Source organism: Globicephala melas, chromosome 1, assembly GCF_963455315.2.
Source record: "Globicephala melas chromosome 1, mGloMel1.2, whole genome shotgun sequence".
In the NCBI taxonomy this organism is placed as follows: Eukaryota; Metazoa; Chordata; class Mammalia; order Artiodactyla; family Delphinidae; genus Globicephala; species Globicephala melas.
This window is the reverse complement of record NC_083314.1, coordinates 68976629-69001894: the sequence shown is the minus strand read 5'-3', so window position 1 is coordinate 69001894 and position 25266 is coordinate 68976629. Positions and strand designations below refer to the sequence as shown.

General features: G+C 37.3%; 1 pseudogene; it reads left to right on the top strand.

The window, feature by feature from the left end:
* Nucleotides 1-21054: 21054 nt before the first annotated feature.
* On the top strand, nucleotides 21055-21644 carry LOC115847519 (transmembrane emp24 domain-containing protein 2 pseudogene; annotated as a pseudogene).
* Nucleotides 21645-25266: the final 3622 nt, after the last annotated feature.

The window sequence follows — 25266 nt, the reverse complement described above, 5'->3', positions numbered from 1 at the left end:
TCAGAGTGATCATTTAAGGTGTTAGTTCGTATCTTAAAATGTCTCCTCATCTCTTTAAAAATAAAATACAAATCCTTACCAAAAACTACACGACAATGTCTACTTTTGCATCTGTGTGACTCTCCTATCTCAGTTCCCAGGACTTTTCCTTTTATTCTCTCTACTTCTCCTTTCTGTCCCCCAACTGTCAAGTGTGTTCTCATTTCAGGGGCTCTGCACTTTCTGCTTCTTATGCCTGGAACATCCTTCACTACTCAAGCCACCTCATGGAGGGGTTTTCCTTCATCCTTCCATCTAAAGTAGTACATTTCACCCCCCACTCTTCCATCATTATATATCGCATGATTCTGCTTTACATTACTTCTTGGCACTTACTAACTTCTGATAAAGCATGTGTGTCTGTGTGTGTCTGAGAGAGAGAGACAGAGAGAGAGAGAGGGAGATCTATGAGGGCAGCGTCTGTGCCTGCTTTGTTTGCTGCTACAACTTTAGTACTTAAAATCGTGACAAGCACATGGCAGGCACCCAGTAAATAGTTTTTGAATGAATGAATACATGCATAAATGAATAGTCCTCTTTTATTGTTTAACTGCCAATCTGCCATGCTGCTCACAAATTCTTCAGCTTCACAACTGGGATAGAGAGGAGCTGCATCCAATTTTTCATATTCAGTAGTAATAACTCTAACTTCCAATTCAATATTTTTGGTGTTCAGTTATTTCTGGATCCCTGAAATTTGGAAGAGCTGATTCTGTGGTAAACTTTTGGTTTATTTATTTATTTCCATGGATTGCCATTTGGCTGTGTCCATGAACATATATCTACTTTTATTTAATTCCTTTTTCTTATTTGCCTGAACTGCCTTGGGATTTTCTTATATATTTGTGCACCACCCACATATTTGATGATTCTGACCTTATTGTGCCCTATTCAAGGTCAATTATGATATTACTTAATAATCTCAGAGGTGCCACATCCATGCCCAAACTCCTTGCATTGACACTTATCATCAATCTTTTTTCAGTCTACATGGAAGAATTCAAACCGATTTGAATTGGCAAAGGCTGATATAAAATAGCTTTGCCACTAACATTTTGTGAGAGAGCCTGTCACAAGTGTTTTACTAAAAGGCAGAGATATAAGATCCCTTGCCTTCCTTTCATCTGCTAATTTGAAATTACATTGCAAAAAGCTATGAAGTTTGTCGGGTATGATTTGTTCTTTAAATACCTTTGCTGCTCAATCTTCGTGAAATCCTTATTAGGATGCTGAATGATCCTTAAACAGATTTTTTAAGGCACAGAAAGAGGACGTGTAAGAATAGCATATCTAATGAGCAGATTGACAGGTATCTGGGATAAGGGGATACAGAGGCCATGGAGGACTCTGTGAACTAACAAAATTCCTCTTCAATTCTTGGCTTAGTTAAAGCCCAGTTTAGGATTGGTAGGTTTAGAAGGGTCTCCTGATATCAATTACGGCAGTAAAAAAAATAATAATAATAATAGAAATATCTCAGATTCAGTCATTTCTCTTATTTGGAGGACCCCAAGTATTTATATACATTGTGTTTTTCATTCTTACAGTATTTCTCTCTTCTGGTGTGATGCAAAAGATAGGCCACTGGATCAAGATTCAGAAGACCTTAATTATAATCCTGGATTTGCTTCCAGTGGGTTGTGTGGTTTTAGATCAGTGGTCAGCAAACTTTTTTTGTGAAGGATCGGATAGTAAATATATTAGGCTTGAGGTCCATATGTCTTGTCAACCATGAGTCATAGTTGGCCAACTCTTACTTTAGGTAATTGATTCAACTTCTCTGGGCCTTACTTTCTTTGTCAAATATAGAAGTTGAGCTAAAAAGTGTTCAAGTTATAAAGTTATTTGATTCTTCATCCAAGGACTCATCTTCCAGGAGTTGTTCTAGTGCTTGAAATTGTGATATCCTGTAAGTCCTATTAGCAACCTCAACCAGGGAGCAACTCTTGAGCAGGGAGCTTCCTTTGAAATTCAAAGACACAGTGGACTTGGTTCCCAGATGAGTGTGCCAAAAGTGTCAAGAGTCCAAACATGCTACCTCCATCATAAGATGAAGAGTTTTAGAAGTCCTCAGGGATTGGGGCAAAGGGATAATACAAGAAGAGCCCCTGTACTCTTTCTCCCACCCAAGATTCCTTCCTTACTTGGTCCTATCCCAACATTCACACCATCACTTGGCCAAGTCCCATCATTCTACAATCAAACTCATCAACTTGAACCAAGTCTCCACATGCTCAAAGAAGAAATCTTTTGGAGACTTCTCTACACATTAAATTATGAGCACAAAACTGTCACTCAAAATTTTCCCTTTGTGGAGAAGGTAGGAGAGTATGGCAGGAGCTTTTCTCACCTGTCATTCATTTGGAACATAAATATCTTTGAAAATCAAAAGCACATAATTTTCTAAAAACTATACATTCTTTATTCTTCTCTAATATGTTGTTTTAGTTAAGGGACCACCCGGGGAACAGTCCTGCTGGGAAACTTTGAGGAAATGTATTTATTACAGTCAGACCCATGTTAAGCAACCAAGGGCTACTTCCATTCAAATTATGTCACATTTTTCAGTTTTCCAGACTCTTTCAGCTAGGGAAAAATTATTCATGAAATCTTTCTATGCACAAAGACGTTAGAATCTCTAGAGTAACCCTGTGTTTTGGTAATACAAAACTTCGGTGGGGAAGGAAGGAAAAGTATTAATGGAGTTACTTGAATATATAATACAGATTGCTATCATTTTTGAATTCCCTACTGGCCAGGTGCATTGCATGTAACCTCATTTAATCTTATGTTGATGAAGTAGTTAATATTCTTCCATTTTAAAGATTGGGAAACTAAGCCTTGGTGATTATCCAATGTCACAAAGATTTAAAATGATAAAGCAAATTTTTAATCCCACATCTGTCTAAACCCAGTGCCCCCTAAACAATTATTTATACTGTTAGTTTTTCTAACATGATTCTAATGGGGGCTAATTAGATTTATAAGAATCTGATTTTTTTCCAGTAGATACCTATTGTAAAATGGATGACATTTTTGGTGGGAGGGATCTCAATAATAGAAAATGTCATTAGTTTAATAAGTGAAGGTGGTGACTCTGATCTTCAAATGAACAGTATCCTAGAATGGGCACACAGCACAAGTATTTGCACAGTAATTCAAAAAAATTTGAATGTCATTAAAACTTTAAACTCAATGAGTTAGATGAGCAGTCTCCAGTACCACTAATGCATCAATTCACATATTAGGAAGCTGGTTCAGATTGATCTGCTACTATAGGGTAGAAACAAGACTGGACCCATAGCTTTTTTTTTTTTTTTTTTTTTCTTAAGTTACACGGGCCCCTCACTGCTGTGACCTCTCCCGTTGCGGAGCACAGGCTCCGGACGCGCAGGCTCAGTGGCCATGGCTCACAGGCCCAGCCGCTCCGCAGCATGTGGGATCTTCCCGGACCGGGGCACGAACCCGTGTCCCCCGCATCGGCAGGCGGACTCTCAACCACTGTGCCACCAGGGAAGCCCTCATGGACCCATAGCTTTTGATTCAAAATTCCAGTGTTCTTCCCACTGAAACATAAATACATATCTCTTACAAAAGGGTTGAGAAAGAAGGTTAGGAAAGCAAAGAAATCATAATAGAGTAGTGTGACTCCCTAAAGGTTGGAAGAGAAAGCAACCTGGAATGGAAGAATAGCCTTGGACTGAGAGATAGAAGGCCAGGCAATAATTCAGATTCACCTTCAATTGGCTCTGTGAATTGTAGCTCCCTATGTCTCGGTTATTTATTTACTTTTTGTTTAGTTAAATCTTTAGTAAGTTTTAAGAGTTAGATTAGGGATTACAAACTGGTGACCTACAAACCAAACTGGGCTCACAAATGAGTTTTGTTTAGGCTACACAATGTTTAAATTTTTTTTCCATCTGTTTTTGAGATGTAATTGACATGTAATATTTTGTAAGTTTAAGTTGTACAATATAATGATTCCATACATGTATATATAGTGAAATGATTGCAACAAGAGGATTAGTTAACACCTCTATCACCTCACATACTTGCTTTTTTCTGCAGGGGGTGGGTAAGAATATTTAAGATTTACTCTCTTAGCAACTTTCAAGTATTACCAGTATTACTAACTAAAGTCACCATGCTGTATAATACATTCCCAGAATTTAACTTATAACTGGAAATTTGTACCCTTTGACCAACATTTCCCTACTTATACCATCCTTTCTAACCTCTGACAACCACCATTCTACTCTTTGTTTCTGTGAATTCAGCTCATTTAGATTCCACGTATAAGTAAGATCATACAGTATTTATCTTTCTCTGTTTGACTTATTTCACTTAGCATAATGCCCTTAAGGTCCACCCATGTCATCATAAATAGCAGGATTTCCTTCCTTCTCATGGCTGAATAATATTTTATTCTATATATGCCATATATATATACACACACATACTACATTTTCTTTATCCATTCATCCATAGACAGACTTTTTAGTTGTTTCCATATCCTGGCTATTGTGAATAATGCTGCAATGTACATGGGAGTTCAGTGATCTCTTCCAGATCCTGATGCCATTTTTTTTTTGGATATATACCCCAAAATAGGATTTCTGGATCTTATGGTAGTTCTATTTCTGAATTTTTGAGGAACATCCAGCAGAGCAAAAGAAAAAATCAGCAAAATAAAAAGGCAATGTGGAATGGGAAAAAATATTTGCAAACCATTTATGTGATAAGGTTATCGATAACCATCTAAAAGGTTAATATTCAGAATATATAGAGAACTCATACAACTCAACAACAAAAAAAATCTGATTAAAAAGATCTGAATAGATATTTTTCCATAAAAGACATATAAATTGCTAACAGGTGCATGAAAAGAGAATAAACATCACTAATCATCAGGGAAATGCAAATCAAAATTTGGTATCATCTCACACTTGTTAGAATGGTTATTATCAAAAAGAAAGAGACCACAAGCGTTAGCAAGAATGTGGATAAAAGGGAACCCTTGTACACAATGTCTCACTTTTTTGAATGTGGATGAGTTTAGGGAATTCCCTGGTGGTCCAGTGGTTAGGACTCGGCTCTTTCTCTGCCGTGGCTCGGGTTCAATCTCTGGTTGGGGAACTAAGATCCCACAAGCTGCATGCATGACCAAAAATTAAAATTAAAAAAAAATGCAGATGAGTTTAGGTATGGAATGCACTCTCCAGTCCTCATCGCTCTCACTTGTTTTAGACCCCACTGACCACTTCACACATCTATGTTATCTGCCTGGCCACATTCAATCCTTTACCAGTGACCAGGGTTTTCCAAACAGCTATTACAGTCTATCATTCTCTAACTTACCTGGCTGGTGAGAAAAGGTCTCAGGTCTAGATTCTAAGAATAAGCTACCTGGAAGTTGGTGTCACAGGAAAAATGTCTTCATTATGAAGCAGAGAAAATCTACTCTGAACATGCAAAATGTAGACATGCTCTCCTACTAGTGGCAATTTCCAAGACATGAAGGAAAGGACAGTGTTCCTGATGAAACTGAAGCTAGAATGATGAGAAGCTTAATGGAATTATCCAAACTGGAATTTGGCCAAGATTTAGGGCTACCACCTGTGCAAATTAGAATCACTAGACTGAGGAACTGAATGGAGTTTTCTTCTGATAAATAGACATCCCGAAAGCTCAGCAATCTGGAGCCCACGCTGGGCAGATTTGACAGAATACTTTCCTTTGAGCAAGTGCCACTTAGCAAATATCCTCTTCAGAGAACTTTCATCCTCATGGGTCAGGCCTGCTGACTTCGAGGCAGTGTGTGATTTTCATTTTCATTAGCTTTCTGTCAGTGAATGACTTCAAGTCTAGTTAAAAGGTCAAAGTACCCCTCCAAATTCTTGGGTTAGAAGAGCCTGTGGATCTGTCCTATCTTGCTTCTTACATTTGTGTAGTTTTTAGATGCATAATCTCATTCAACCCTCACAACCAACTAATGAAGTAGGTAGGGGAGTAGCTTTCATCTCCAGTATAAAAGTGAGTAAATGGGGACTCAAAGAGTTTCAGAGCCAAAACTCAATCCAGTTTTCCAAATTCCCTATGATGTTTCCATTGTACTTTGGCACAAGTAAATGATGTTGTTCCAAGTTTCATGGCAACAAGGCAGGCTGTGGGATAAGCCTGACAACCACCATTGTTGGAAGCCAAGGCAACTGGGATAATCTGAGCAAACAAACACAGTTAAATTAGTTATTGGGATTAGTAAACACTGCCACAATATTATGACCTCTTGTGACTGGGCTATCATGACCTCCGTTCTTTTCTTTGCCCTATATTGGTAAACCATGTGATTAATGATCCAATCGTTAGTGCCAGAAATCTAGAGGTCATCTTCTTTTCCTCCCACCACTTCATCTTAGTGGTTGTTGAATTTTGTGGAATCACCACTCTCTTATCTTTTAATGTTGTCTCCTCCCTTCTGCCCCAGTGATCGCGCCCTTATATCAGACCCTGGTATTTCTCCCAAAGGCGGTTGAGATAGTGTCTTAACAGGCCTGTGTGGCTCCTGATTTGTAATTGTACAGTCATTTCACTGGTGATGTCTTTTTTGATTCTCCCTTCCCTTCCCCAGTCAAAGCCTGTACATCCAGGACAACATCTACAATATTTTACTGCAAATGTTATTGTTGTATATCTGTCTCCCCCACCAGATTATAAGCAACTTGAGGAAAGGGACTCTAACTTATTCCTCACTGTATCCTCTCTGGCTAGCTCTATACTCAGCAATAGTAGGTGCTCAGACCACATTTGATGAATAAACAACCAAATATTTAAAACACTATATTTCAGGCACTTAGATGTGAAGGATACAGTCACTGCCCCTGTGGAGTTTCTAGTCTGGTGCTGACATTTGAGCAGATAACCATGATCAAGTTTGATAAGTGCTTTCACAGAAGTATGAAGCGCATTCTGTGGGAAAACAGAGTGAGAGCTGGAGTCTCTCTCTTTCCATCATTGGTCCAGAGGGAAGAAACCTGAAGGAGCAGCTTCCTGGCAGGACCCTGGCTACCTTTTCCCTCCTCATTCCCCAGTTCTACGAAGCACGACCCGAGACACATCTCTAACAAGTTAAGCAGAAACATTTCTCTGGAACGTCAGCATCTACTTTGCTGAAATCCATTAATTCTCAGCTTTAACCCCCGTGGTCAGCAACAGCTCCGAACCTTATGGGGAAATAAGAAAAGCAGACTGTCTGGCCACAGTCACAGGAAGCATATTAATATTCCCCTTCATGGGTATCTCTCTTTCTCTATATCCTTTCTCCCACTGACTGAGCCTCACCCCCACCACCAAAATAAATATTTTCCAAGAATCTACGACAAGAGATTTGAAAGTAAATCAAAACCTGGACAGAGGGTCAACGAAAAAGGATAAAGCTGCCACTTATATGTGTCTAAGGCAGTAAACGGGGCAGCTTGTTATATTATTTACAGTATCCATAAAGACGAAGCCTTCCTTGCTCAGACAAAGCCCTGAGCTTATTAATTGCTGGGGTTGGGGAGCGGGGGGAGGTCTGTCCCACTCCTAGGGTTTCTGCTATTGATGGGGGAAGGTAGGGAGAGAGTTAACTCACTCTCTTTCTCGCTCTCTCTCTTTCCAAGGGAGCTTTTGGGACAAGCGGAAGGGTTTGTTAAACCTCCAGATTTCTCTGCATTATGTCCAGGTGGCATGACGTGTGAACAGACGAAAGATTAAAATCACCGAGGAAATCGCTCCGTCTGAGCCCAGATCACGACGCCTTTTAGTGACCCGGCGACCCAAATGCTATCTGTCAACTTGTCCTTCCAGCGACTTTTCACCTCATGCTCTGCGGTTGCTACTCCAGGAAAAAGAAGAAAAAGAAGAAAAAAAAATCAGGAGTTGGAAGGAGGGGGAAGGAGAGAGGGAGGAAGCTAGGATAAAATACTGCCTTATTACTAAGCACTCGGCAATGCAGGTCAACTGAGGGGCGCGGGAGTCTTTTTAACAAACCAAATACTTTTTCCAGACCCTCACTCCGAATGTTTCCTCCTTCTGTCTCTACTGAGAAGCTCAGCTCCCTCAGGAAATGTCACACCAAGTCATAGGACCTGATCCCCCAACAAAAACTAGGTCCTAGAGAGTCCACTGAGGATGGAGTTTTCCTAGTTTTCAAAAATCTTTCCACAAAATCTGTTTGGCATTTGCTCGGATTCTTGATGAGTTCGAAGTGTCACCAAGTTTGCTCTAGCCTCCAGGTATTGCCAGAGTTAGGTTACTTACTTTGAGAGTGGGAGGTGGGTTTCGGTGAGATGAGAGAAAGGGGTGGAAGCAGACACTATGCACATATTTTACAATGTTGACCACTCAAATTAAGAGCCTGCTTATTAAGCGCCTGGCTTGGCAGCAGAGCCAGATAGAGACCTTAGATGCCTCCAACAACAGAAAGATAAGGCTGCCCATTCCTTAAAGGCACTAGATTGAATCATATGAATTTACCTTTTTCTTTTCCAGGTCGAAATTGGCAATTGCCGTCGGGCTCAAAACTAATCCAAAATCTAAGTAGCACCTAACCCTAAAGAGGTTGATAAATATCATCTTCTTTTAAAGAAATGGTTCTGTTTTGCTAGCATCCCTGCTTTGCTAACATCTTGAGCATGTGTTTTATCTCCCTACGGAGCTACTCAGCACTGGGGGGTCAATTTCTGCATTAAAATATAAAAGAAAATAGAAGTCACTTAGCACATTTTTAAACAGACCTCCAATATTTTTCTGAAAGACTTTGACGTGATATTTTTAAAATATGTGATTTTAAGGAGACTATGTATGAAAATTCAGGACTCTGTTAAACTTTCAGATGCTTAGGAATTTGCATAGAAATAAATGTTTATATGCTCTTTCACTTGGTGCTTTTTCTGTTCCAGGATACTACATTACATTTAGTCTCCTCTTGACTATGACATTTTTCTCAGACTTTTCTTGTTTTTGATGACCTTGACAGATTGATGAGTATTGTTCATGTATTTTGTAGACTCTGCATACCATTTTGTGTATATATATATATATATATATATATTTAATGCAAGAAACATTAAATAAATATTTCATCTGTTTTTTTTCAGAAGCATTATTTTTAATGACTTCATAATATTCCACCGATGACTATGACACTGATTTTTTCCTAAAAAAAATAAAATGGCTTCTTACTGTGTCTTTAAAACTGCTGGAGGTTAACGTGGAAAGGACAGAATTCAATGGGGAAAAGTATGCACTTAAACTACATAATCTTGTGGTGAACATTTTGCCATACCTGTTTGACTTTTGTCCCAGGGTAATGTATAAGTGTGGGCACACATGTACACACAAAAAGACACAATCCTGGGACATATTATCTTTAATCCAGACCCTAAATATCTATCCATCAGCACTGGTCTCCTTCCTTGCCTCCTACTCTCATGATTATAGAGTGCCAGAGTTGCAAAGATAGACTATTAGATCCTTCCCTGTTTCCAAAGTCTTAGTCTATGGAAAAATGATACTTGTTTATTTCTGTAGACTTGTTAAACTTTGGGACTTGAGGTCACTCCGTTGTAGAGATGCTGGTTCACTTTCATATTAAAGGCTTGTAAACAACTGTTTTAAAATATTCTTACCTATTGGGTTTATATTATCATCACCATCCACCCAATTTCCTCATTTTACAGTAATCCTTGATGGTTCTCTCTTTCTCACTTTGCATTGTCAAGTTTGTCAAGTTTATCTCCTAAATATATTTTCTGTCACTCATCTCATTATTTTTACCTGCTGCCTTTGTTCTAACTGCCGTCATCTCTTGCCTGGATTATTATATCATATTTCTAATTGGTTCCTCTGCCTCTCCCTAGGTCCAAGCTTTCTTTACTCAGGTCCATGCCACTATATATATATATATATATATATATATATATATATATATATATATATATATGATGTATACACACACAGAGCTGGCTTTTCTACTACCTTGCTTAAGAATATTTTGGTTTTCTCCCAATGTCTTTTGTCGCTCAGATTCTGAACTTGCTCTGTATGTGACCTTGAGCAAATAACCTAACTTTTCTGTGTCTCAGTTTTCTCATCTGTACAATGAAGACCAGAGTACCTACCTGACAGTGTTATTGTAAGGATTAAATATGATAATAAATGTAAAATTCTTAGAATGGTGCCTTGTCTGTAATACACACTCAATAAATGCTATATATTATTTCTTCTACTACTACTACTGCTACCACCAGATAAAGGCTGAACTTCTCATTATGGCACTAAAATCTCAACCACAAAGTACTATCTCCCTACATCTTGTATTCTTTCTTAGTCATGACTTTGCTTCTGAATTCCCTCTGCCTAAGACGTCCATTCTCTACTGCCTCCTTTCCCACAGCCTCAACCTGTCTTTGATGAACAGATTAAAATGCCCTTTTTATGTGTCTTCTCGAAGTAGAACTAATCATTCCTTCCACTTAGCTTTTTCTACAAGGTAAGGATTACTATCTAGACTTTATGGATAAAAAAACTGAGTTTCAATACAGATAAGTGATTTTCCCCACAACCACACAGCTCAAAATAGGTAATGAAAGTGAGATTCAAACGCAGGTATTTCTGGTACTCTGAGCTTTTCCTCCCCATCACCTATCTTCTACTTTGGAGTAATCCATAAATAGCTGCCCTGAAAAGAAGCCTTTCATAGCTTTAGAGTCTGGTTTCAATTCTGTCATTGGGCCAAATATTCTAATTTTATTTTGGGAGAGTAAGGCAGAGGTTGAGCAGTGAGAACTCTGTTTCTTCATCTATAAAATGAAAATAATGGAACCATTTTCCCTTGAGTTCTTTCTGTTCTAATGATCTAGGATGTTGCCATACACCTGGATACAGAAATGGAGATTACTTGAGATTTGCTTGAACTTTGGGCTGACCAAATTTTCTTTGTGACTCCTTTGTTCTGTTCTCTTATTCTCCATTTTAAATAATGGGTTTAACAGGAATATCACCTCTGGGGAGTTGAAGAGACACTTCCAGAGCCAGGTCCTGTCAATAATCTCATCTAATTCCATTAGAACCACTTCTATCCCCTGCTGTTCTGATATTTATAACACCCCTGTTCTCAAAGCAAATTCAGCCTTAGGTCATTCCAAGAAACCACTTCACACCCTGCTGGTGTTTATCTGGCTCAAAGGATCAGTTCATAGATCTTCTTTATTCCTCCAAGTGAATTCAAACACTAGCCCTCCTGATCAGATAACAGGCAATCGGTATCTTGTCACTCTCTATTCCTACACTCAATCAAGCTCCCCTCTCAGGACCCAGAGATAATATTAATTACAATCTCTAATTTAAAAGGGGTTCCTGCATGAAGGTCTCTGTGCAAAGAAAACATTTCTTTTTTTTAAGAAGGGAGAGCCATTCCTGGTTAAGTCACAGAGCCGAAGAGATGCTAAGTATGCTTTGCAATGCTAGTCCAGCCAGCAACAAGTGGGATACACAGGAGTTATGAACACAGATGCTGCCTTGCACTGGAAGGGAATCTATAAATCCAACGTTTTCTGAAATGTCTTCTCAGACCATTCTGACCACAAGTAACTTTCTTGTCCTCTAAGCATTTAGTACATGTCTGTTACTGCCACTCCTCTTGCCCTTCTTTATCTTCTTAAATTATATTATATTGGAACAAAGAAACCTTTGAATCAAGTCACTGCTCTGCCTTGTTTTACTTATGTGACTTTCTCCCATTTACTCAACCTCTCTGAAACTGAATCTTCATGGTCTCTTGTGTTTAAAATGCAGATGACAGAAATTCAAAGTTCTTAGGCTGTTGTGAACATAATGTTAAACTAGTGCTTATTTTCTCATATATTTTAAACCTTCACTGAGGTCATTGACTATAATATTGTTATTCTTTAGAGTTCGAGTGTGATGCCTTCTTGAAATAATAAGTTAACTAAATATAGCTATTGCTCAAAAGGATTTGTTCTTATTTTTAACCTAAGCTAGTTGGTGCATTGAAAACCAATGGATTTTTCAGCCTTGTCTACAGCCTACAGCAAATCTAAGTAGAATGCAAGAGAACTGACAATTTATTTCCTCCCTATTTTCTTTTTTGTCAATTTATCTTCCTCTTTGGAGCTTTTTCTCTTCCAGCTTGTTCATTTCTTCTTACTCTCTCCAGGGAAGCCCAATGAGACGTCACCCTGCCCTCAACCTCTTGCACTTTTCTACATATCAAATCAGAAGGTTTCCACATAGCAAAAGAGAGAGCGTGTTAGGAAGTGGTAGGTGGCAAAATACTTCCCATAAAAGGGTTAATAGACAGTAGTTAGAAAAAGTGTGTTATCTCTAAATGCAAGAAAAAAAATTACTAAAATCTTTGCACCAAAGGGTAATCAGCGATCTTTACTTTCACATAGATTAGCTCATTTAATTCTCATAAAAATCTATGAGAAGCTTCCAGGTCCATAGGATAATGGCAGCAGCCTAAATTAGAATCTCTCCACACAGCCTCAAAAAAACAAACAAAATGTCCAGATGAACAAGGGGAGCCAATAAAATCACCCTTATCTTGTCTTGAAACATAACATAAAGACAAAGAACTTTACAAACTTTAATTTGCAACTAATTGAGAAAATAAGTGGGGAAAGCAGAGAAGAGAGAAGAATGAGGCAGAGCAGAATCAGAGAATATCATTTAAAGCTGACAAGCAGAGTAGTCAAAAATAGGTAAAGAAAAAAGAGACTCTGGACATTACATAAAGGCATCAGTATGAGGTAACAACTTGGTCATGAATCCAAGCCTTCTTAAATAATAAAAGAAACACAAAACAAAATACAATGTTAAGAAAAAAGATAGAAAGGAAAAAGAGATCACACAGTTCAAGTAACTTTGTAATGAAACAATATGATGATACAGTAAAATAATTGATTGAGCTGAAATGAAACATATTATAATCAATAAATGCAAATAAGCTTAACTCAGGTGTTAAAAGAAAATATTTTCAAATTAGCTCACAAAGCAAAACCAACCTCTCTGCAGTACACTGGAGACACAACTAAAACAAGGAGGTGAAGAAAGCTGACAAATAAAGAAATGAACAGAGGCAAATGAAAAGAAAATGAAAGCAGGACTGTGATTGTGTATCTGATAAGGTAGAATTCAGAACTAAAGGGGATAAGACAAAGAAGAAAACCTTATAAAGGTAATGGCCACAATTCACAAGAAAGATAAGACAGAAACTTTCTGCATATCAGCCACCTTCCTAAAGCAGAAACTTCAGGAAATGCAAGGAGACAGAAGCAAACAAACATTAGGAGACTTTGGCACACCATACTCAGACTGAGAAAAGTAAAATGAATAAAAACAAGTAAGGATAAAGAGGACACAAACAACATAATAAATAAGATGGACATATTTGCACCCTGATAATAGAGAATAGATCTTATTTCCTAATGCATATTGGATATTTATGAAAATTCACCAATTCTCCACATATTGGGTCACAAAAAATTCAATAAATTACACAGAATAGTATACAAAATATTCTCTCATTATTATGCAAAAATCTCAGTTCAAAAGAGGTAATACAAACCTTTATCACAGACATTATAAAAAATAATGGTTAATGGGCTTCCCTGGTGGCACAGTGGTTGAGAGTCTGTCTGCCGATGCAGGGGACATGGGTTCATGCCCCGGTCCAGGAAGATCCCACATGCCACGGAGCAGCTGGGCCCGTGAGCCATGGCCGCTGAGCCTGCGTGTCCGGAGCCTGTACTCCACAACAGGAGAGACCACAACAGTGAGAGGCCCATGTACTGCAAAAAAAAAATAAATAAAAAAAAAATAATAATAATGGTTAAAAACATTATGTATCGGAATCTATATATCTTTATACAGTTAAAGCTGTGATTGGAGGAAATTTTATAGTCTTAAGTATACATATTAATAAAAATGAACAATGAAAATATGAATTAAATATCTAATCCCAAAATTTGGAAAACAGAATAATTCAGTTAATAAGGAGAGCAAAATAGAGGTAATAAGAATAAAAGCAAAATATAATGAAGTAGAAAAGAGAAAAATAGCCTTATCATTAAGTCAATATCTGGTAACAAAAACAAAAATAAACTATCATTCCTAATCTAATAAATAAAAAGTTAAGATTGTTTATGGGACGAGGATGGGAGAAAACACAAATACACAAGATAAAAAATGACAAAACCATTGAAAGAGAGGAGATTTAAATAATGCAAAAGTGGATAATTCTCTAGAAAAACATACTTTGCCAAAACTGACTCCAGTTAAAAAAAAAAAATAGAAAAAGAAAAAGACCAATTTTTATAGAAGAAATGGAGAAAGTTACCAGAGTTACTTTCTACTCCCCACAACTCACAAAACAGCAGGTCAAGATGATTTTACAGGGGAATTCTATGGAAATTTCAAAGTCCAGTGCTATTTTTACAAAATCATGAAAAAAGAAGGAAATCATCCAAATCTTTCTGACAAAAAGAATGTAACATTATAAACAAAACTTGATTTAAAAATTGCTCTCCTCAAATCTATAGACAACTCTCACTTATAAATACTGATGCAATAGTTCAAAATAAATATGAACACAGCAGCCAACAGTACATTAAGAAAATAATATATGGGGACAAAATAGAATTTACACCAGAAATGCAAGGTAGATTAATATTACAAAGTCCACTAATATATTTCACCCTATTATTAGCTCAATGGAGAAAAGTCATACATTCATATTCATATATGCTGGAAACGCATTTACAAAATTTAATTCACTTTCTCAATAAAAACACATAATAAAAGTAATCAAGGAATAGTTTTCTTCACATGATAAAAGATATATACTCCATCCAAAAGATGACATCTAAAATGGGAAACAATGAAATCTTCTTTCTGGGGTCTGGCACCAAAAAAGATGGCCAGTTCATTATCAATTACTACAGAACTGGAGCTTTTAGATCACATATTCTGATAAAAGTACAAAAGCAGAATCACAAAAATTAGGAAGGATGAGTTAAAAATGCCTTTATTTGTAGATGTTATGACATGGTTGTATATATAGAAAACCCATGACAGTTTATTGAAATACAATATAAATCATTTAAAATTAGTAAAGTTGCAGAATATTTAATTATATAAAAAGCACTAGTCTTATTTATTTATTTATTTTTTGGCCACATCATGCAGCTTGTTATCTCTCCAAAGATAACATAGAAATGGTCCACAAGCATATGAAAAGAGGCTCAACATTAGTAATCAACAGTAAAATGCAAATTAAAAGCACAATGAGATGTCACTTCACCCCATTAGGAAGGCTACTCTGAAAAACAAACAAACAAAAAATAACAAGTATTGGTAGGAATGTGGAGCAGTTGGAACTCTTGGGCACTGTTGGTAGAATTTTAAAATAGTGCAACTGTTATAGAAAACAGTATGACAGTTCTTCAAAACAATAACAACAACAAAACTAGAGTTTCATATGATCTAGCAATCACATGTCTGGGTATATATCTAAAACAATTGAAAGAAGAGTCTTAAAGAGACATTTGCATACACATGTTCATAGCAGAACTATTCACAATAGCCAGGAGGTGGAAACAACTCAAATGTCTATCAATGAATGAATGGATAAACAAAATGTGATATATACATACAATGGAATACTATGTAGTCTTAAAAAGGAAGGAAATCCTATCACCTGCTACAACATGGATGGACTCTGAGGACATTTTAGTAAGTGAAATGAGTCAGTCACAAAAGAGCAAATACCGTATGATTCCACTTAGGTGAGGTATCGCAAGTAGTTAACTTCATACATGTAGAAAGTAGAATGGTGGTTAGCAGGGCCTAAGGGAAGGGGCAGAGGATAATTGTTGTTTAACGAGTATAGAATTTCAATTCTTCAAGATGAAAAGGTTCTAGAGATTAGTTTCACAACAGTGTGAATATATTGAACATTAGTGAACTATGCATTTAAAAGGATTAGGTGGAAAATTTTATGATGGTTCTACCATAATAAAAAAAGTAAAAATTTTTATATATAAACATAATAACAACTTAAAAGAGTTAACAGAAGAACAAAAAAAAATGATAAAATACTAAGAGTAAACTTAATTAGAAATGTTTAAAATCTATATGAAGGAAACACTTAAAAAGTCATGGAGGATGCAAAAGTAGTTTTGAACAAATAATTATCCAATGTTCTTCCATAGGGCAATTCGGCTTCACAAAGATGATGCTTCTCCCCAAGTTATAAATGAAAGTGATCCTAACAAAAATAGCTACACTTTTTTTTTCTGAAACAAGATAAGTTGATTCTGCATTTAATATGAAAAAATAAGTGAGCAATAGTAGCCAAGAAATAGGCCAATAATGATCAATGACTGAGGGTCAACGCTACAGATATTAAAATGTCCCATAAAGACTTTAAAATAAAGATAGTATGGCCCATGAATGGATATACTGAGCAGTGAAACAACAGAGAAAGTCCAGAATTAGACCCTGGAAATTTGGTAAATGGTAAAAGTAGTATATCAAATCACAGGAGAAAAATGACCTATTAATAAACAATGCTGAGACAACTAGATAGCTATTCTGTAAAAGATAAAATTGGCAAACCTTCCACTGTTCATCAACCTAAATTCCAATGAATCAGAGATTAAAATTTTTTTTTTAAATCTAAGTATTAGGAAACATGGGTAAATTCCTTTATAAACTGGGAATAGAGGAAGCCTTCCTGAATGTGACAAAAAATTTAGTTAAAGGACCTACAAACAATGACATTCCATAGAAATAAACATACTCCACGCCCAAATATTGGTTTCTAGATATTATTCTCACTCAAGGGAATATGCACTCCTGAAGAAACGGCTGATTCCTGGCCTAGGTCAGGGAAAGTACAAAATGGACATTTTGTTTTGGGAGGAAAAAAGAAAAAAGAAAAACAAAGAGGCACTCAAAAGGGGCCAAGTCCAAAAGCACAGAAGTCATCTTTAAGCTTCCTCCCATCTACTCCCCACCCTAGGCCAAATTTGGGAAAATCTAAGCAGAAAAATAATAATGACTCCAATTAGCCATAAAATGTTGTAAAATAATAGGTAAATAAAAATGCACGAGTCCATAGTGATTCTCTCTGCTCTGTCCAACATCCCTCTTTCTCCACACAAAAGCAAGAAAAATTGATTTAAAATGTCACTTTTATCCCTAAAACTCCTCAATGATTCCCCTTTACTCTTAAAATCGAAAATCCTTGTTATGATTTCTAAGGCCATGTACTGAAGCTGAATCCGGCTTCTGTACCCCGACACCCAATTAATTTTCAGAGACAGAGTTTTGGGCGAAGTAGAAAAGAATAGCTTTATTGCTTTGCCAGGCAAAGGGGGCCACAGCAGGCTAATGCCCTCAAAACTGTGTGTCCCAACCTGGAGCGGGTAGTGAAGAGTTTATAATAATGGTTTAAAAGGGCAAGATCAGCTTGTAGACATTCTCCTTATTGGTTGGTGGTGAGGTAAGTGGGAGTCAGCATCATCAACCTTTCGGTTCTAACCTGTCTGGGGTCTAGAGCTTGTGGAGAGCCTACTGTTAATTTCTCCCACCTGGTGGGCATTTCAGTATCTGCAAAACAGCTCAAAGACATTGTTATATGTATGAATTGATGGGGAACCAGGACCTCGCCCTAAGGCTGCACTATTGTTTCTCTTGACTGTTCTTCCTTGTTTCGGCATCCCCTCCCTTCCCTAATTAGCAACTGTTTGAACCTGCCCGTTGGAGCTCAGGGGAGGTCCTGGAGGCTGAAGGAAACCTATTTCCTGTAATCAAGAAATGGGGGACACAGAAAGGCTTTTGTGCCCAGGAGCCCCCGAGGGTCCTGCTCAGTATCAGCCCGAGCTGAGTCTTGTTTAACTACAACTTGATCTCATATTTTCCCTCCATTGCTCAGTGCATTCTAGCCCCACTGGCTTCTTTTCTCTTTGTCAAACACTCCAAGCACCTGCACAACTTGGGAATTCTGTGCCTTATTTATTTCCTCGTCAATTTTTAACGATCTTCAATTATCTTATTTTCTTCTTTGTTTATTTATATCTTACCTGTCTTTCCCAGGATAATATAAATTCCAAAAGGTCAGGAAAGTCTGTCTTTTCCACTGTCAGATTCCAGTTCCCAGTATAGTGAGTGGGAGATAATTGGCTCTCAATGAATATTTCTGAATTATAAATGGAGGACGAATGAATAATAAACAGATAAATGAAATAATTCTTCTGACTTCCAGTTCTAGTCTCTTTCCATGACAAGTTTTTATTTTTCCTTCTTTCTGTGCAGTTTGTCTCTATATGTATATAGACCATACTGCATACATTATGTAGCCTATATGCTTACACAGTAAATCCTTCCATGTAGCTATCAATGAAATGAGTGTGTATTGTTATTGTTTTTCCATTTAGAAGGCTAACACTGGAAAGGTCCTTAGAAATCCCATCAAATCCTCTTGCTTTACAGATAAGGAAACAAGGCCTGTCGTGTATAAGTTGCTTAAGGTCACACAGCTAACAACTTCTATACTTGAAATTACATCCCAGATCTACACACTTTCTAGTTCAGTGGCCTTTTAAATACCTTTCCCTTTGCTATAGTATTGGTTTGTTCCTCAACCCTCAGCTCCCTACCTCCTGCCAACATACAACTGGGAATAGAAGGAAATGGTATGAGTGGAAAATGAGGTCCTCATGGTGTCTTAGAATCATCAGTGCCCCAGGAGAGAAAGTTTCACTGAGCTAGTAAGCATCACCGTGCTCCTTAGCAGCATTTTTTAAATCACTAATGTGCTCTCCCAATGAGATTGGCCTCAAATGACATTGTGTCTTAGGAGGCTGTATGCCAAGACATCCCCAGTGTGTGCATTTATGTTGTCTACTGTTCCCTAAGAACCACTTTGTCAACTGTGAGGATGGAAAAATTATTCCCGGAATTCCATGGCAACTATTTCCGAATTTCCCATGTTTGTTCAAATGATAAATGTAAAACCATCATCTATTTTTAAACTCTTTGGACTTTATTGACTCAAAAGAACAGGAAAACCCTGTCAGGACAATTCTGTTTTATGAAAAATTAAGGGTGGGGACTTTGCATTTCTTTAAATGGTCTAAAAGTGTAAGGTTGTTTTTCTTACACAAGAACTGTGCAGTTAATTGGAATTGAATGGCCTTGCTTTCCTTCGTAAATGAAGCTCATTCCTAAGATTGAGATGCTAAATCTTAATCATGGGAAGTCCCTGAGGCAAGGATGTGTGTTGAAGTATAAGGAACGGTTTAGCAAAAAACATACTATCCCAATGATCATGGGGTCTATAAAGGGAACAAGGCTCTCTTCTGGAAGGAGGTTTACTTTGGTATTCATAAAGGCCCCATAGTTCCATTCTGACATCCACTTCTCCTCTAACTATGCTTAGCATTCATTTATCCAAACTGTTGTGTAGTTTCAGTTATCCATATGGCATAGTACTGTTGGTTATAAAGGACACAAAATATGGGTAAAACTCTCTCCCTTCCATGAAGAAGCAATTTAATAAAAGTTTAACCACCCTAAATTACGCACAATTTCTATTTACCTTTATTTAAGCCACATGGGTGTGGGAAACTAATTGAAGTAAATTCAGAGTATCAGAGTTTGAAAGAAGTTCAGGAACTATCTTGTCCACTGCTACTGAATGTGAGGTCCCTGGGCCAGCAGAAGCAGCATTACCTGGAAACTTATAAGAAAATGTACAATTCTTGTCTTCACCCTATATCCACTCAACCAGAATCTGTGTAATATGATCCCCAAGCAATTCCTGTAAACATTAAATGTGAAAAGTCTTGATCAATCCACTGATATCTTGGATTCATTCTATATTTACAGATATAGGGGATTGTAATTCTGTGATAAATATATATTCAAGCTGATAATCTCCTCCTATGTCTCACTCAATACCACATAGCTTTATTCAACTTCAGCTACCCTTAGGTGAGCACAGCCTTACCTAGATTTCAGAACAAAGGATGAATCATTTGGAGCAATTCCTGGGTACTTGAACATTTAGAAAGAATTTGAGGTGTGGAGAGAAGAAAAAAAAGGAGGGAGGGAAAAAAGAAAGAAATCTATCATAATTGCCTACAATTTCATAAATTTTGTTCAACATAGACCAAGTATAATCTCTCTCATATCAAGAGATACATATCTTTCTAAAAAAAATGTGAGTCATGGTATGGCAGATTGTATTATTGTCCTCAATTACTCCCTTCCCCCATTCCTCTAGTAGGCTTATTGGAGGGTAGGGGAGTGGTGGTGGGGGGGGTGGAATGGCCAGGAATTTACCTGCCCGGACATCAGGCTTGGTCAAAGGATCTGGTTTAAGATCAGGTTTGGCCAAGGAAATGTGTTTTGAGCTGTCATCACAGAGTTTTGGCCAGCCTTCTTGTTCTTTTCCTCTGCCTTGAGCAGAGAGGGACTTTTCTCTTACTCCAGATTCTTGGATAAAGAAGACACAGGGAGGAGAAGCAGAACAGTCACCAATACGTAATGTGAGTGAGAAATAAGCCTTTGTTGTTGTAAGCCACTGAAATTTGTGGGCTGTTTAACTTGAGGAAAGCTGAATAATGCACAGGGTCATCTGTGTCTTCTAGCATCAAGGGCCATTCTAACTATATTTACTTGAGAAGAAATGTTAAATGTGAAACAGTCTCTGTACAGGGAATTCCCTGGTGGTCCAGTTGTTAGGACTCTGCCCTCCTATTGCGGGGGCACGAGTTCATCCCTGGTCGGGGAACTGAGATCCCACAAGCCACATGGCCAATAAATAAATAAATAAATAAATAAAAATTAAACAATCTCTGTACTATCAACATTTATCATGTAGATAAACTATAAGGAAAACAAAATACAAATAATCTTGTTTTGAGAGCCCATAGAAACTAACGAATCCTGGCCGCCCTCCTGGCCACTGCCTCGGGTTACTTTGTCAGCATCGAGGCGTCAGCATTGACGCACATGCCCAGGAGTGCTTCTTCGAGCGAGTCACCTCGGGCAGCAAGATGGGCCTCATCTTTGAGGTGGCTGAGGCTGGCTGCGTGGACATTGACGTGGAGATTACAGGGCCTGATAATAAAGGAATTTATAAAGGAGACTGGGAGTCCAGTGGGAAATACACATTTGCTGCTCACATGGATGGAGCAGCAGCATATAAGTTTTGTTTTAGCAGTGGAATGTCCAACATGACTCCAAAGATAGTGGTGTTCACCATTGATATTGGGGAGGCTCCAAAAGGACATGGAAACAGAAGCTCACCAGAACAAGCTAGAAGAAATGATTAATGAGCTCGCAGTGGCGATGACAGCTGGAAAGCATGAACAGGAATACATGGAAGTTCGGGAGAGATACACAGAGAAATCAATGACAGCACAAACAGCAGACTGGTCCTTTGGTCCTTTGAAGCTCTTGTTCTAGGTGCCATGACATTGGGATGGATCTACTACCTGAAGAGATTTTTTGTAGTCCGGAAAGTTGTTTAAAAAACCTTTTTCTGATGATCCCAAACTCATAATTCACTGTTTACCAAACATCTTGGTTATAGTAATGTCAAAAAAGAAAGAAAAAGAAAATAACAAAGGCGCATTGCATCTACCTAATTTTGGACATCAAGGAGACTTACTTGAAATTCAGAATGCAGATGTCCGCATGCCTGCAATGCACCAAATGTCTGAAAAATTGTTGATTTTAGGGGCTATTAAATAAATATATCAGTTATTTTAGTGCTTTTTATGCCTCCCAGAATTATTATGGTTTTATCTTTAACACATTTCTTCTAAATTAAATATGTCACGATTACCCTGGAAATAACGTTAACATTTTTCATTCACTTGGTGTAGGAGCATAACCAGAATATTAACATAAAATGACACATTTTTTAAAAAGTTGAATAAATCATTTGTAATTCCTTTAATAAAAATTAAATGAGAAGCATCTGCTTTTATAGTAGGTTCGAATTTCTAAAGTTAACCTTATAAACAAATTGATGCTTAGTAAGATTTCCTCCCTATTCCAAGACCAATTTCCAGTGTTGATACAGAAAATGGCTCATATTTTTATATACCTTGACTGAATTAACATGGTTAAACATAAATAATATTTGATTTCTCTCAGTAACCCTTCATAGTGTAGGAGACTATTTATTAGCTTTCTTATCCAGAGGAGAGCTCAGAGATTCAGCATGTACAAAGGTGTAACCACAACCAAACAGCTATTGGAGGAGTTTAGGCAGAACAATAATTCATTCTGGCAGCCTTTCCACACACAAGAGATTTGCCAAAGCTACCTACCAATTTATTTCATGTGTTGAAACAAATTTGTAAGATTTAAGAAGTTTTGTACCACTTGGAATTTGTTGCTTTGTTTTTTATTTTTGTCTACTCTTTCCCTCTCTCCCTACTCCTGTATTTTATAATTCACAACTATCTAAAGTCTTGGGTATATTAAACAGTCTTATAAAATAAGCCCTTTGAACAATGTAATTAACCAGTAACAGAAAAGGTCCTTGACACAGCCTCTGTCTTAGCTGTACTGTCCTCTCAGGTCTTGTCTTGATTACCAGAATCCTTCCTCACCGGAAGAAATTACAAATACATGCTTACACATCTGGAATCTATTGACTGAGGATCATCTCACAACCTAACAAAGCCTTATTTGCAGACTCTGGCAGTTTTCATTTTTCACATGCACATACCCTGCTTCAATATAAAGAGTCCTGAGTTTAACACTTTTCAGTTATAGAAAAAATGGAATGAATAAATAAATGAATGAATGAATCAGTTGAATGAATAAATAGAATTATTGTGTGCTTGGTGCAATCCCAAAGTGGACTCTATTTGAGTCTTCTGTTATATATCTACTGTGTTGCTTTCAACCTTGCATTCTCTATCAGCTTCTATTAAAGACAATATATTCTGCCCAATTAAGACTTTTGTTAATTCAGTGGTTGCTGGATTATTTAAAGTTCTAACTCCTACAAACTAAAGGTCCTTGACTGCAGTTAGGCACAAGCTTTAATCTTGCTTTTGCCTTCTTCCAAGTTGGGGATAGGGTGATAATGATATAACATTTTCGGATGGTAGAAGTGAGTTCTCCTTTCATAAACATCCAAAGTGATTTCGTAGCCATAGAGCGTTTGCCCTTTATACCAGATGTTTCACAACAAAGAAACTGAAGCCCAGGAAGTAATTGCCTCTAAGATTAATAACTAGCATACAGATATCCTGATATCTCATCTACTCTACTTAGTTCCATCCTAATTTGGTTAAAAACATAGTCTTGGTTTTAACTGAACTACTGTACACGTTATTCTGAATGCCTACTATGTACAAAACATGTTGTTAGATATTATGGGTGGTTCAGGGATGTACAACACTGATTCCTTCCTTGAAGAAGCTTATCAGCAAGTTAGGGAGGCTGTACCAGACATGGGAAGTAAAGTGTTAGTGGAAGTCATAATAGGTGAGAGAGAATTAGTATACAGATAATGTGAGCTGCAGGTATTCAGAGAGGTAAGACTCATGAATGCTGGCATGGTCATAGTAAATTTCAAAGCAAAAGTGCTTTTTCCCTAATAAGAAAGCAAACAACCAGTTGTTGTTTTTTTTAATGGGTAAAAGATATGAATAGACAATAGACCAAAAATATACAATGGCAAATAAGCAAATGAAAAACTGCTCAACATCATATGTCATTAGGGAAATGCAAATAAATATAATAATAAGATACTACTACACACCTCTTAGAAAAGCCAAATTGAAAACAGTGAAATCACCAAATTCTGGTGGGGATATGGAGCAACAGGAACTCTCATTCATTTCTGGGGAGAATGAAAAATGGTGTAACCACTTTGGAAGACAGTTTGGCGGTTTTTCACAAAACCAAACATGGTCTTACCATATGATCAAACATACGTGCTCCTTGGTATACACAAAGGAGTTGAAAACTTATGTATATCCACATATGTTTATAGCATCTTTATTCATAATTGAAAAAACTTGAAGTGATGAAGATGTCTTTCAATAGATGAGTAGATAAGCAAACTGTGATACAATGAAATATTATTCAGTGCTAAAAAAGAGTGGGCTATCAAGCCATGAAAAGACATGAAGGAACTTCAAATATATATTTCTAAGTGGAAATAAGCCTATCTGAAAAAGCTATATACTGTATGATTCCAACTCTATGACATTCTGGAAAAGGCAAAACTGTGGAAGCAGTAAAAAAATCAGTGGCTGTAAGGAGTACTGGAGGAGGGGGGGAGAGTCAGATAAGTGGAACACAGGGGACTTTTAGGCACTGAAACTATTCTCTGTGATACAGTAATGATGCACACATACATTTGTCAAGATCTACAGAATGTTCAGCACAGAATGAACACTGCTGTAAACTGTAGACTTTAGTTAATAATAATGCGTCAATACTGGTTCATCAATTGTAACAAATGTACCACACAATAAAAACATAAATAATAGGGGAAAGGGTGTTCAGGGGGGATGGGAGAGGGGTTACACGGGAGCTCTCTGTACTTTCTGATCAATTTTTCTGAAAAGCTAAGCTTCTCTAAAAAATTGTCTTGTAATTGTTTTTAAAAAGTGCACTTGGCCTAGTTAAGCTTCATATAAGCCAGAGGGGTTAGATAGGGAGGTTCAGGCAAGGGACACAGCAGAGCACAAAACCTAAAGGGAAAAGGGTGCACAGTGGGTCAGAGAGCAATAAACATCACCAGACAGGTCTGTGATTTCCTGTCCCTGCAGCTCTGAGTCTAAAGCCTCAAATTTGGCATAAACATAGCTGTATTTGAATCCCAGTTCTGTTGCTTAAGGGCTGTATGAACTTCATTAAAGCCCTAAATCTTTCTGAACTTCTATTTCTTCAGCTACAACATGGGGAAAATAACATATTCAGAATTGCAGAAAGGCTCAAATAAATTAATGTACATGAATTTCTCTGTGAATTCTGAAGTGCTCTAGAAATATTAGTTGTTATTATCAAAGAAAAGAAGTCTTCCCACTTCTTTTATTGCTTTTATGGTGACCCTCGCTTGGCAACTGGCTGCCGTATGACAGCACAGATCTGTCTTGTTGGAATGGAGTCACCTAAGTC